We start from the raw sequence: 14,759 nt of genomic DNA on the forward strand, positions 1-14,759 counted from the left end.
TTCCTGGTGGGAAGGTTTCTGCTTCCTTGTACTCTTTCCTCTGAGTGAGGTTGAAAAGAGCAACAAGTTCACATGTTTGCTCTTCGTTTCCCTTAGCCATGGGTTGGGGTTCATTTCCAGGAAGGCTGGACCCTTCCTTTTTATAGACCTCTTCTTTTGGTCACAGATCCTTTTGCTAAACTGCTTATTAGGTTGTCTTTATGTGTTTTGGTTCCCATAGTTCTCACTGATCTGTGAGCTTATGGGGGCAGAAACGAAAGAATAAGGATATCTTTGCAGAGGGGATCAATGTAACCTCTAGGTCTACAGAACCCAGGCAGGCTACCAGGGCAACATTCTTTCACAGCTTCCCTTCCGTGGTTCTGCAGCACAAAGGGGCACACACACACTTATACGCTTGCCTTTATTTCTGGGATTCACACTACTGCATCACACATACAGAGTGGGCAATTAGTACTTTTTCAAATGAATGAACAAATTCTTCAAGGGCAGACTAACTTATTGGATTTAGCACAAAAGAAGGTCCTCAAATGCCCAGGCAGTTATTCTCTCCTCCTTTTTCCTTGGAAACTATACATTCTGTTGTTCCGTTTTGTTTCTTAAAAAAATATTGATTTATCCCACTCCCGATTGGCTCTTCTCCACCAGCCTGTGTCATGGGCCCGTGCCCGAACCAGTCCCTGAGGTCCAGGAGAGCACCTCCTCCAATTGGTCAGGCCTGGATCACATGATGATCCCTGACCTGGGAGAGGATGGAGACAGACTCTGGAGATGGTATGCACACACGTACACGCACACACACACAGACTAAGTGAGAGTCGTTATACAGAAAGGTGGGAGTGGTCTGTGGGCAGACCAAAGCTAGTGAGTGTCGACCACATAAGATCAGCGGGGGGTTCCATTACCTGTCAGTTCACATGACCGGGAGAGGCTGCCTCTTGGCTTTCAGTGTCAGTGCTGAGGTCTAGGGAGAAAGACTGCAGTCACCCTGTTTGTGTCAGGTGTCCCCCCTGGTGCAGTCAGCAGTGGCTTGGGAGGGAAAGTTGATTTACATGGAAGCAATTTGGTTTCAGGGCCTGCTTCTTATTGGGGATTGCAGTGGTCATACAAGAGGAGGCTCATGGATTGGATAGACACCCCAAAGGAATCTACCAGGCCTCACAAGAAGATTGTTCATTAAATTTCATTTTCACCTGATGTCTATTTTCCATTAGGCTTGACACTGTGTACAAGAAGCCCCAAATAAATTGTCCTGTGCTTTAGGAGAACCCTAGTAGACCAAAGAAAAGGCTAGATTCTGTTCTTTTGTTTGTTGTCAGGCATTTCAATTATTGAGCTCTTTCCCCAAGTAGGAGGTCAATTATGCAGAGTTTCTGTCCCAAGGAAATTTATGTAACTGATTTCAAGTGTGGGAAGTTTGGTAGGAGCCTTAAAAAGTACAGTTCTTTAATACATTAAGGGCCTGACTCCTGCTGTATTGTTTAAATTCAGTACCTATTCGTCAGCATCTCTGAGTAAGCTTATGCTTCCTTGGAAAATTTCTCTAATGTATGTGCATAAATGAAAGTAAAAGCCAGCTTTTACTGTGTAGTGCATCTGCCATGTAAAGTGTTGTCGGCATATTAGAAAATTAAAAGACGTGCAGTTTTGTCTCAGTGGGACAGAGGCAGAGCAGCCGTGACTCCCCACCTGAGTAGTCCTGGGAAGGGCATATTGGAGGGATGTGAGGAACAGCTTGTCCTGGGTTGCTGAAGCTCACGCTCAGCGTGCTTCTTTCTCTCTGATGGGGCACTATTACTGATGCCTCAGTCTAGGAAGAATATTCTTTTCTTATCTTAAGGGAGGGGCTTAGTGAAATAAAAACGGCATCACGTTCCAGTAGTACCAGACCTCCCTTCTGAGGGAGCAAACTCCATGGGCTTAAGCCTGGGAAAATGTGGCAAGAATGACCTGCTGACTTTTCCATCTTAGAATCAATTTCACTGGAAGATATATACATATGTATACATATACACACACACGTATATACACATAATATACACATATGTACAAGTAATATGTGTGTGTGTATATACCCATTTATATTTGCTTTTCTAACATACCCACAATAGTCGCGACATGTTCTACATGTCATATGTGGCAAATGATTCCTGGGGGTGTTCTATGTTATTCCAACTACCCGTTTTAATACTTTGATGGAAGAGTACATGCCTGAAAAGACAATTTAGAAAAGAGGAAAGGAGAAAAGGGAATATTTAGAATACTTCACAATTGCTTTCCAGGGCTGCATATTTTGAGTGTCTCATGGTGCCCATATTTGGTCTTTAGGGAACGTTTTGGGGGTGTTAATGTAGAGGTGGAGAGGGACAGGCCTGGATGGGTCAAGGATGGGGACCAGGAAGAAAGGTCCTTATGGTTCCACGTCATCTTGAAGGAGAGTAGACTGCTAAGTGTTGACTCATTTTCTCCTGTACCAGCTTGTACAGTCTTCTCAGAAAACCTGCCTATGCCAACCGTCGGGGGCTTCTTAGGGGCACAGGCCAGGGTTTAGAGATACTCAGGGCACTCAGCACTGAATGCAGGGCTTAGCATATAGATAATGCTCAGTAAGTATCTGGTTTTGAATAGACCAGTGAATACTACAATTTTGTCTCTACTGCATGGTCACTAACATATAACTCTCTTTCTCACTCATTTATTCAACAAAGATGAATTGATTAACTCCTCTAGGCCTTATATTGTTCTTATCTAGGGAAGGAAAGTTGGGTGAGTACATAAATCCATAGCATGTAGGTTCTGCCTTCCAGGACTTCATTGTTTAGAGAGACAAAGATCTTTGGACAGTTAAAATGAGAGAGAACTGTACTTGCCTGTAACCTGCCTTATGTAATTGTATTGAATAAGACGCTTACGCAGCACCCAGAGCTGCCAGATCCCAGGAGATGTTAAATCTAAATAGACACACTGTCATACAACTGTTAAGTGTTATAATAAAGATATGTGTTGCTTCTTTGCTTTGCTCATGTGTATATTCTCTCTTCTCAACTAGACTTTATGTCCTTAAACCCAACACCTTGCTGGTTTCATGGTAACGGCAGTAATGCTGTTGCTCATGAAAATCATGACAACAGTAACAAAAATTAGCTTTGATCGAGCACTCCCGATGTGTCAGTGCTTGACGTGCATTATTGCATCCTCCCAATACATTTTTACAGTGTGCCAAGGTCACACAATTTGTCAGTAATAGCCCACACACTTACAGGCATGCTAGTTATAAACTTCAGTCATTTCACTGCTTATTGATCATCCAGAGTCCCATCTGTCTTCTGGGGGATCTTGCTGTACATAAGTAAACAACATTTTAATCATATATATATGTATACATGTATGTATGTGTATGTATATGATTGTTACATACATATATGCATATTAAAAATAGGGTTTTCAAAGTGCTATGACATTTCGAGCAGCATTTGTCCTATTCTAGAAAAATACTGGGCAACAGGGAAATGGCTTCTTGTCCAACAAATAGATACATGCGCTTTTTGATTGAGCCCATATTCTTTACAACTTTTACCAGCTGAAGAGTCCAAAGGGGGCAAGTGGCAAATGTCCCTGGGGTCTTAGAATAGGAGAGAGGCCAAGAAGCAGCTGACCTTGCAGTGATGTTCTAGGGCTTTCAACCTCACTGAATCCACAAAGCCTGGCTGACAGAGCGAGATGCCACTATACCAAATTAATGAGCTTTGGCTCCCGGTTGGCCTTGCCATTGATTACACCTTAATCCTGGAGCAGGTTGTTGATTTTGTTTTGTTTTGTGTTGTCGTTCACTCAGGGGGTGAAACTGAGAGGAAAGGGGGATGATCTGACACAGAACAATTAACTACACCTCAACATCTTCTCTACTTTCCAGTGGATTAAGCTGTGAGATTTGGTAGAGCTGGTGATTTTACCATACTGAAGCAAGATAAGCCTAAAGGTTGAGATAAATAAAATGTCAAAATCTAGATACAGTATCTCTGAGAAGAAATATATTAACCTTTTTTCCCTCTGTGCCAGGGTAATCAGCATTCTGCTGAGAGAGGCTTAGCTGGTGAGGAAGCCCTAGGCAATTCTGGAAGGACTGAAGGTGTACTCTCTTAAAGGGACACACAACCTGCAGTGTGTCTGTCGTAGAGCTTGCCTGGCCTGGCTGACTTCTCAAACTCCCAAGTATCCTATTTTCTGATCCACATGAAACACAAGCCTCCGAACACATCTCCACAATTACGTACTTCTCAAGCTGCAATACCTGCTTTTGTGGGATGAAGGAGCATATAGTTAAAGTGGAGAGAATGGGTTAGGCCACTGGATTCTGCGCTGGGAGCCAGCCCTGTTTCCTTGTCACGGGAGTCACTTTGCTTCTTCTTGGGTGTTACACACAGCGATTACCAAGAGAAGCTTCCCAGTAGAGTCTTTGTGGAGAGAATGGCTGTAGAGTGCCTTGAAGCAGCATCTGTGTGTGGTTGGCTTCAGCCAGTACTTTCTGGAGAGCTCAAGGGGTTCAGGCTGACAGAAGCTGACCTGAAGACGGTGACTTTCTGCCAACCCTGTGGGTGATTGCCATTAGCTGGAAGCCTCTCCCTTTCTACTCCTCATCCAGGGGAAAAGCATAGAGCGTCTTGGATAGATTATTAGTCTCAGCTTTGAAGGATGTTGTGCTACACAATTCAGCTTTCAGTCAGCCACAAATACAAGAATAGAGAAGGGGGATAGTCACCCTAAAAAAGAAAAAGAATAAAGCTAGAGTGTGAAATTTCCCTGCAGGAGGGCTCTTTGTGTTACACAGATCCAGTGATGCTATTCATTTTCATCCCTGTGTTTGCAGATGTTTAGTGCCTTCCCAGTCGCCCCCAGGAGAGAGCCAAGCTCCCCAGCAGGATCAGGGGGTGCTTTGGATTCTGGATTCCTTTGAGCTTTGTATCTCCCACCCCCATCCCCATATTTGTGTCATGCAGAGCTGCTTGTGGGTCCTGGACTTATAAATTCATTTGATTAAATCTTATTATTTTCAAAAAATCAAAAAAAAAAAAGTATGTTCATTATAATGAACCAAACAATGCAGAGGCAAACAAAAAATGTTAGTAGTCTTTTACTGCCCACACTGATCCAGCTTCCCTGAGGTCAGTGATGCTGAGAGTTTTGTGTGATTCTGTCCATATCGTTATGACCCAACTCAAAAATACCAACACATATATACGTATGTGGACCACTTTTTTGTTTGTTTGAGAAAGTAGGAGAAACTGTTCATAGGACTCTGACAGCTTGTTATTTTCACTTAACAATGAGTTATGGGTGTCTGTCCTGATGAATACACTAAGAAAAATGGGTCAGGTTTATAAGCATCAAATAGTATGGATGTTGTATACTGAATTTAACAACTGCATGCTTAATTAAATTATGTAGTGCTTCTTTTGAGCCAGGAAGTGTTTTCAGTGCTTCTTATCCTCATAACAACCCTATAAAATAGGCACTGCTAGTATCCCAGGTTTACATATGAGAGAAGTGAGGCTTAGAAACATTAAGGCTTAAAAATTAAAGTGCCCGATGTTCATGTAGTCAGTAAGTGTCAGAGATGGATCCTGAGTGTGTTCTATTAACTCCAAGCTACACTACATATCCCTGACCTTTTTATTGGATCATTATCTAATTTCTACAATATTTGCTATTACATATAGTGCTTCAATAAACATGTTTGTAAACATGTTGTTACATTTTTGGTAATTTTCTCTTTGTAAAGTACTCTAGAGTCCTAAAGGGGATATTGCTGTATCAAAACCAAATACGTTTATAATGTTAAAAGATACCTGAGATTACTTTCCAAGATGGTTAGGATAATTCATATACCCACAAGCAATAACAGACTGTACATTTCCCAATGATTTCAATAGCACTGGGTATTTTCTTTTTTTTTTTTTTAACATCTTTATTGGAGTATAATTGCTTTACATTGTTGTGTTAGTTTCTGCTTTATAACAAGGTGAATCAGCTATACATATACATATATCCCCATATCTCCTCCCTCTTGCATCTCCCTCCAACCCTCCCTATCCCACCCCTCTGGGTGGTCACAAAGCACCGAGCTGATCTCCCTGTGCTATGTGGCTGCTTCCCACTAGCTATATATTTTACATTTGGTAGTGTATATATGTCCATGCCACTCTCTCACTTCGTCTCAGCTTACCCTTCCCCCTCCCCGTGTCCTCAAGTCCATTCTCTACGTCTGTGTCTTTATTCCTGTCCTGTCACTAGGTTCTTCAGAACCTTTTTTTTTTTTTTTAGATTCCATATATATGTGTTAGCATACAGTATTTGTTTTTCTCTTTCTGACTTACTTCACTCTGTATGACAGTCTCTAGGTCCATCCACCTCACTACAAATAACTCAATTTCATTTATTTTTATGGCTGAGTAGTATTGCAATGTATATATGTGCCACATCTTCTTTATCCATTCATCTGTTGATAGACACTTAGGTTGCTTCCATGTCCTGGCTATTGTAAATAGAGCTGCAATGAACATTGTGGTACATGACTCTTTTTGGTTTTCTCAGGGTATATGCCCAGTAGTGGGATTACTGGGTCGTATGGTAGTTTTATTTTTAGTTTTTTAACGAACCTCCATACTGTTCTCCATAGTGGCTGTATTAACTTACATTCCCACCAACAGTGCAAGAGGGTTCCCTTTTCTCCACACCCTCTCCAGCATTTACAGTTTGTAGATTTTTTGATGATGGCCATTCTGACTGGTGTGAGGTGATATCTCATTGTAGTTTTGATTTGCATTTCTCTAATGATTAGTGATGTTGAGTATCCTCTCATGTGTTTGTTGGCCATCTGTATATCTTCTTTGGAGAAATGTCTATTTAGGTCTTCAGCCCATTTTTGGATTGGATTGTTTGTTTTTTTGAAATTGAGCTGCATGAGCTGCTTGTAAATTTTGGAGATTAATCCTTTGTCAGTTGCTTCATTTGCAAATATTTTCTCCCATTCTGAGGGTTGTCTTTTCGTCTTGTTTATGTTTTCTTTGCTGTGCAAAAGCTTTTAAGTTTCATTACGTCCCATTTGTTTATTTTTGTTTTTATTTCCATTTCTCTAGGAGGTGAGTCATAAAGGATCTTGCTGTGATTTATGTCAGAGTGAGTGTTCTGCCTACGTTTTCCTCTAAGAGTTTGATAGTGTCTGGACTTACATTTAGGTCTTTAATCCATTTTGGGTTTATTTTTGTGTATGGTGTTAGGGAGTGTTCTAATTTCATTCTTTTACATGTAGCTGGCTGTCCAGTTTACCCAGCACCACTTACTGAAGAGGCTGTCTTTTTTACATTGTATATTCTTGCATCCTTTATCAAAAATAAGGTGACCATATGTGTGTGGGTTTATCTCTGGGCTTTCTTTCCTGTTCCATTGATCTGTATTTCTGTTTTTGTGCCAGTGCCATACTGTCTTGATTACTGTAGCTTTGTAGTATAGTCTGACGTCCAGGAGCCTGATTCCTTCAGCTCCATTTTTCTTTCTCAAGATTGCTTTTGCTATTCGGGGTCTTTTGTGTTTCCATACAAACTATGAAATTTTTTGTTCTAGTTCTGTGAAGAATGCCGTTGGTAGTTTGATAGGGATTGCATTGAATCTGTCGATTGCTTTGGGTAGTAGAGTCATTTTCACAATGTTGATTCTTCCAATCCAAGAACATGGTATATCTCTCCATCTGTTTGTATCATCTTTAATTTCTTTCATCAGTGTCTTATAGTTTTCTGCATACAGGTCTTTTGTCTCCTTAGGTAGGTTTATTCCTAGGTATTTTACTCTTTTTATTGCAATGGTAAATGGGAGTGTTTCCTTAATTTCTCTTTCAGATTTTTCCTCATTAGTGTATAGGAATGCAGGAGATTTCTGTGCATTAATTTTGTATCCTGCTACTTTACCAAATTCATTGATTGGCTCTAGTAGTTTTCTGGTAGCATCTTTAGGATTCTCTGTGTATAGTATCGTGTCATCTGCAAACAGTGACAGCTTTACTTCTTCTTTTCTGATTTGGATTCCTTTTATTTCTTTTTCTTCTCTGATTGCTTGGCTAAAACTTCCAAAACTATGTTGAATAATAGTGGTGAGAGTGGACAACCTTGTCTTCTTCCTGATCTTAGAGGAAATGGTTTCAGTTTTTCACCATTGAGAATGATGTTGGCTGTGAGTTTGTCATATATGGCCTTTATTATGTTGAGGTAAGTTCCCTCTGTGCCTACATTCAGGAGCGTTTTTTATCATAAATGGGTGTTGAATTTTGTCAAAAGCTTTCCCTGCATCTATTGAGATGATCATATGTTTTTTCTCCTTCAATGTGTTAATATAGTTTATCACATTGGTTGATTTGTGTATATTGAAGAATCCTTGTAGTCTTGGGATAAACCCCAGTTGATCATGGTGTATGAACCTTTTAATGTGCTGTTGTATTCTGTTTGCTAGTATTTTGTTGAGGATTTTTGCATCTACGTTCATCAGTGATATTGGCCTGTAGTTTCCTTTCTTTATGACATCTTTGTCTGGTTTTGGTATCAGGGTGATGGTGGCCTCTTAGAATAAGTTTGGGAGTGTTCCTCCCTCTGCAATATTTTGGAAGAGTTTGAGAAGGATAGGTGTCAGCTCTTCTCTAAGTGTTTGATAGAATTCGCCTGTGAAGCCATCTGGTCCTGGGCTTTTGTTTGTTGGAAGATTTTTAATCACAGTTTCAGTTTCAGTGTTTGTGATTGGTCTGTTTATATTTTCTATTTCTTCCTGATTTAGTCTCGGAAGGTTGTGCTTTTCTAAGAATTTGTCCATTTCTTCCAGGTTGTCCATTTTATTGGCATAGAGTTGCTTGTAGTAATCTCTCATGATCCTTTGTATTTCTGCAGTGTCAGTTGTTACTTCTCCTTTTCCATTTCTAATTCTGTTGATTTGAGTCTTCTTTTTTCTTGATGAGTCTGGCTAGTGGTTTATCAATTTTGTTTATCTTCTCAAAGAACCAGCTTTTAGTTTTATCCATCTTTGCTATTGTTTCCTTCATTTCTTTTTCATTTATTTCTTATCTGATCTTTATGATTTCTTTCCTTCTGCTAACTTTGGGGGTTTTTTGTTCTTCTTTCTCTAATTGCTTTTGGTGTAAGGTTAGGTTGTTCAAGATGTTTCTTGTTTCTTGAGGTAGGATTGTATTGCTATAAACTTCCCTCTTAGAACTGCTTTTGCTGCATCCCAAAGGTTTTGGGTCATCATGTTTTCATTGTCATTTGTTTCTAGGTATTTTTTGATTTCCTCTTTGATTTCTTCAGTGATCTCTTGGTTATTTAGTAGTGTACTGTTTAACCTCCATGTGTTTGTATTTTTAACAATTTTTTTCCTGTAATGGATTTCTAGTCTCATACCATTGTGATCAGAAAAGATACTTGATATGATTTCAATTTTCTTAACTTTACCAAGGCTTGCTTTGTGACCCAAGATATGATCTATCCTGGAGAATGATCCATAAGAAAGAAAAAAATTAAAGTAAAATAAAATAGTTATTAAAATAAAAAATAAAAAATATTTATTAAAAATAAAATATTAAAAATAATAAAAAAGAAAGAGCAACCAAACCAAAAAACAAATCCACCAATGATAACAAGGACTAAAAGCTATACCAAAAAAAAAAAAAAATGGACCGACAGAACCCTAGGACAAATGGTATAAGCAAAGCTATACGGACAAAATCACACAAAGAAGCATACACATACACACTCACAAAAAGAGAAAAAGGGAAAAAATATATATATATCTATATATTAAAAAAAAAGGAAGAGAGTAACCAAATCAGTAAACAAATCTACCAATGATAATAAACTCTAAATACTAAACTAAGATCAAACATAAAACCAGAAACAAATTAGATGCAGAAAGCAAACTCCAACTCTACAATTGCTCCCAAAGTCCACTGCCTCAATTTTGGGATGGTTCGTTGTCTATTCAGGTATTCCAGAGATGCAGACTCCATCAAGTTGATTGTGGAGATTTAATCCGCTGCTTCTGAGGCTGCTGGGAGAAATTTCCCTTTCTCTTCTTTGTTTGCACAGCTCCCAGGGTTCAGCTTTGGATTTGGCCCCGCCTCTGCGTGTAGGTCTCCTGAGGGCGTGTGTTCTTCACTCAGATGGGACGGGGTTAAAGTAGGGGGGCTCTGGCTCACTCAGGGTTGGGGGAGGGAGTGGTGCGGAATACGCGGTGAGCCTGCAGCGGCAGAGGCAGGAGTGACGTTGCAACAGCCTGAGGTGTGCCGTGGTTCTCCCGGGGAAGTTGTCCGTGGATCACGGGACCCTGGCAGTGGCGGGCTGCACAGGCTTCTGGCAGGGGAGGTGTGGATAGTGATCTGTGCTTGCACACAAGCTTTTTGGTGGCTGCAGCAGCAGCCTTAGTGTTTCATGCCCATCTCTGGGGTCTGCGCTGATAGCTGCGGGTCGCGCCCGTCTCTGGAGCTCGTTTAGGCGGTGCTCTGAATTCCCTCTCCTCACACACCCCGAAACAGTGGTCTCTTGTCTTTTAGGCAGGTCCAGACTTTTGCCCGGACTCCCTCCTGGCTAGCTGTGGCACACTAGCCCCTTCAGGCTGTCTTCACGCAGCCAGCCCCAGTCCTCTCCCTGGGATCTGACTTCCAAAGCCTGAGCCTCACCTCCCAGCTCTCACGTGCTCCGGCGGGCGAGCAGACAAGCCTCTCGGGCTGGTGAATGTTGGTCGGCACCAGTCCTCTGTGCGGGAATCTCTCCGTTTTGCCCTCCGCACCCCTGTGGCTGCGCTCTCCTCCATGGCTCGAAAGCTTCCCCCCAACCACCCCCTGTCTCCGACAGTGAAGGGGCTCCCTAGTGTGTGGAAACTTTTCCTCTTTCACAGCTCCCTCCCCGAGGTGCAGGTCCTGTCCCTATTCTTTTGTCTCTGTTTTTTCTTTTTTCTTTTGCCCTACCCAGGTTCGTGGGGAGTTTCTTGCCTTTTGGGAAGTCTGAGGTCTTCTGCCAGTGTTCAGTAGGTGTTCTGTAGGAGTTGTTCCACATTTAGATGTATTTCTGATGTATTTGTGGGAAGGAAGGTGATCTCCACGTCTTACTCCTCCGCCATCTTGAAGGTCTCTGGTATTTGCAGTACTTAAAATTTTGCTAGTCTGTTGAGTGAAAATGGTGTCTTGATCACATTGTTTTAGGGGGTATTTCCCTGACTACCAGTGATACTGAGCATCTTTTTATATGTTTATTGGTCCGTGGCAATGTTTAACCCTTTTCTCCACCTCCCCTTTCCCACTAAGCAAAGGTAATTGTTCCTTCCTCAGTAATCCTGTAGTGTATTATGTATCTTCATCTTATAATGGTTGTCAGATGTATATTTATTTGGTTCAGTTTTACAAATAACTGCTTGTCCCCATTTCTGTGGCAGGCACTATGCTAGGTAGACACTGGAAATCAAGGTATAAGTAAGAAATTGCTCCTTCTCTACAAAACCTCAAAACCTAGTGAAGGGCAGGCACTCAGTGGGTGATTATACAAGTGTGGCAAATGCAGAGTAAAAGTTATGCACAAGTTTTTGTCCATGTTCGTCTATTTCCATACCAGCTTGGAAACTCAAAGAATGTGATCTTCTCTTAGTTATTTTTGTTTGCTTGGAACCTGAAATAGAACTTGGCACATATATTAAGTATCTTTTTTTTTTTTCTTAGAAACAGTATATTAAGTAATGGTTTAGGGTTTCTGAAAGCCAGGTCTGTTTCTTATACTTTTTTAATCCTAAGTTTTAACCTCATGCCTTCCATATAGGAAATACTGTTTTGGATAATGTGCTACATGACCTTGTGAAATACCATTGCATTGCACTCAAGAATAAGAACACAGCCAGTGCCAAGTGTGAAAAGCCCAGATTCAAGTCGAGGAACCCATTTATGTCCATAGGGTACTTGGCATGAATGTTGGGCCCCTTGATTTTGTCAAAATCTTCCTGCACACTACCACCACCATGAAGGCTGTTTCTACTAGAATCTGGCTGAGTTCTGCCTAAAGGTGCTGCAAGCCTTTCTGAGATTTCTGTGAGGGTCTGGCCTCAGATTGCATCTTTACACTCCTCATTTGCCTCAGTGATTGGCTCCGCTGAGTTCTCCACTTCTCCTTTTAGCAAATAATGGATGAGATATACACAAAAGCTATCATTGCCCTGACAGTATAGTACATTTATCCGCATGACCTCAGGAAACAATAAAGAAAATTTTACTAGAGAAAAAGCAGAACAACTGGCATTCCAACATCAAACCTGGTTATACATTCAGGAAGTGTTTAAGATGTCAGTTTTGGTGTTGCTGCTTTGTCATTGAACACTACATGGTGGAATCTTACATCCCTGGGGTCCCTTGGGATTTAGGTCCCCACCATCCAATTTCAGTAGGAGCTCAATGCTGCCATATCCTCATAACCCCTCAAAGGGATTTCCTCCTCACCTGATGCTTTGGTCCATCCTTTGAAGCCAAAACTTGAGCTTATTACTAATAAGTAATTAAACCGTGGAGAGTAAATGCTCTTTGGGTATAGAGCTCTGTACCGGGCACAAAGAAGGTCAAAAGATACCCAGGACACAATTTAATTCTTACCTTCTACCAACATACAGTCTCATTTTTCAGTCAACATGACTAGCTCCTCCTCATTTTTTAGGTCTCAGACTGAATATCACCTTATTTTTAAAAAACCATTTATGTCCACCTTATTAAGAAGAGATCTCTTTTTTCTTTCTACCATAGGTCTTTGTTTATTTCATTCATTGCACGTGTCATGATCTGTAATGATTCTATTTATTACTTGTTTATTGGCTGATGCCACCACTAGAATATAAGCTCCCTGAAGATAGAGATATTATCAATCTTATTTTCCACTGTATTTTGAATGCCCAGTAAAGTGCCTGGCACATAGACATTCAAGTGAGATATATCAAATTAATTGAATGTGTAAATAAATACATGCCTGGAATCATGATAAATGATAAATCATGATAAATGATATGAATCCAGATATGAATAAGATTTGATTATTGCCCTTAAGGAATTCACAGTCTAGTGGGAGAGAGATAAATAAATGAGAAATTATATTGGTATGTAAAGTGTCATAATAGAGGTACTGTAATATGCCCTGAGTTGAAAAAGGGAAAGCTTCCTGGTTGAAAGGATATCTGATTTGAATCTTGAAGAACAAGTAGGAATCATACAAGTAAAGGAGGCTAATTCTTTATTTACTGAGTATGTACTGTATTCTAGGCACCTTTAGGTGCTGATAGTGTGGCATATTGAGGAAACTGTAAAAGACTGCAGTACCCTCTGTGTATGGACAGGGTATTGGAGGTGATTTAGGAAAAATAGAAATAGGGCAGTTCATACTCTTCTGGGCTAATTATTCTGATATTTATCCCAGGTGAAGTAATACACTTGGGGCAAGGGGGTTACTTTATGAAATGTGAATTTTAGGAAAATAAATTGATCTTGGTGTCATGTTGAGTATTCACTTGGAAAAGAGCAGAACTCATGACCATGAGAACAATAGTCAGTGGAATAAGAGCTGAGAAGGGGCTGACTTATTTTAGGGCATGAAGGAATGGAGTATGGGATATGGGAGGGGTGGTGGTGGTGATTTCAATAAACCTTATAAAGTAAAAATGAATAGGACCATCTGGATGAGGGAGAAGGTGAGAGGAAGAGACATTTCTACAGTGATGTTCCTGCCTTTGTCTTGGATAGTCCAGTGAGTGGCAAGGTTATTTACTGCATACATCTGCTCTGTCGACATCTACCAAGCACTTACCCCTAGTGAATGAGAAAAGGATATGGAGACAACTCTTTCAAGGAAGAAGCTGTGAAGAGACATAAAGGAAGAAAGATGCTTTTGCATAAAAGAGGTCATAGACTAAAGGAATATTTTCCTTAAGTGAGGACAACCCTGTTTTATGGGGGTTGAATCCGTAGAAAGAGAATGAAAATGTAAAACTTAGGAGGGAATAAATCTGGTCGAGGATTGAGTGGCAGAGAGTGTATGGACTTGGAGCTTATATGGGGGGTGATCCAGCTATGGTTGATCAGGGTGGGTGAGGGGCGGCCAAAAGGAGGAGTGTTGCATCTCTTTCACCAAGAAGGGAAGTCAGATGGTTTGGAGGAGCTGCTGAGGAGACACAAGGTGGGACTACTCAGGGAAGGCAGTGCTGGGCGATGCTGAGACCCCAGCCCAGGTTACAGCCTGGAATCAGCATGGCTGTGCTTTCACTCCAGTGAGCCGTGGGTCATCCTCAAGAAAGCAGTTGGTTGTGTAGTTGCGGAGACGTGTTGGAGAAGGACAAGAAAGCAAGGGGCGCTGGCGGGGGTGGGGCGATGAGTAGTAGATGAGGGGATCTGTGCCAAACAGAGAAGAAAGTGAAGCTGGGGGTTGGGGGAGGACGGAGAGTGAACAGCAGGACGCCCAATCCAAGCATGTGTAAGAGCCTAAAGAACACTGAAGAAGTAATATCCGGAAGAGTGCGACTTTTTAAAATATTGAACTTAGACCATATCTAGCCCCCAGGGGACTCTGTGAAAAGGAACTGGTCAGAGCAGGTGGAGCTAATCAGAAAAGCCTTTTCTGAAAGCTGCTGTTAAGAACTCCACTCAGCGCTGTAGGAGAAGGAGCTGCTCTTTCTCTGCACGTGTGTGGAGCATCTGGATCTGCTTGTCAGGC

The 14,759-nt window shown here is 41.1% G+C and overlaps 1 protein-coding gene across 7 annotated transcripts in view; it reads left to right on the top strand.

The window, feature by feature from the left end:
• Window positions 1-14,759, top strand: part of SORCS1 (sortilin related VPS10 domain containing receptor 1) — a 556,698-nt gene that overhangs the window by 185,665 nt on the left and 356,274 nt on the right. The window lies entirely within an intron of this gene.

This window comes from Balaenoptera physalus, assembly GCF_965194825.1.
Source record: "Balaenoptera physalus genome assembly, chromosome: 14".
Classification (NCBI taxonomy): Eukaryota; Metazoa; Chordata; class Mammalia; order Artiodactyla; family Balaenopteridae; genus Balaenoptera; species Balaenoptera physalus.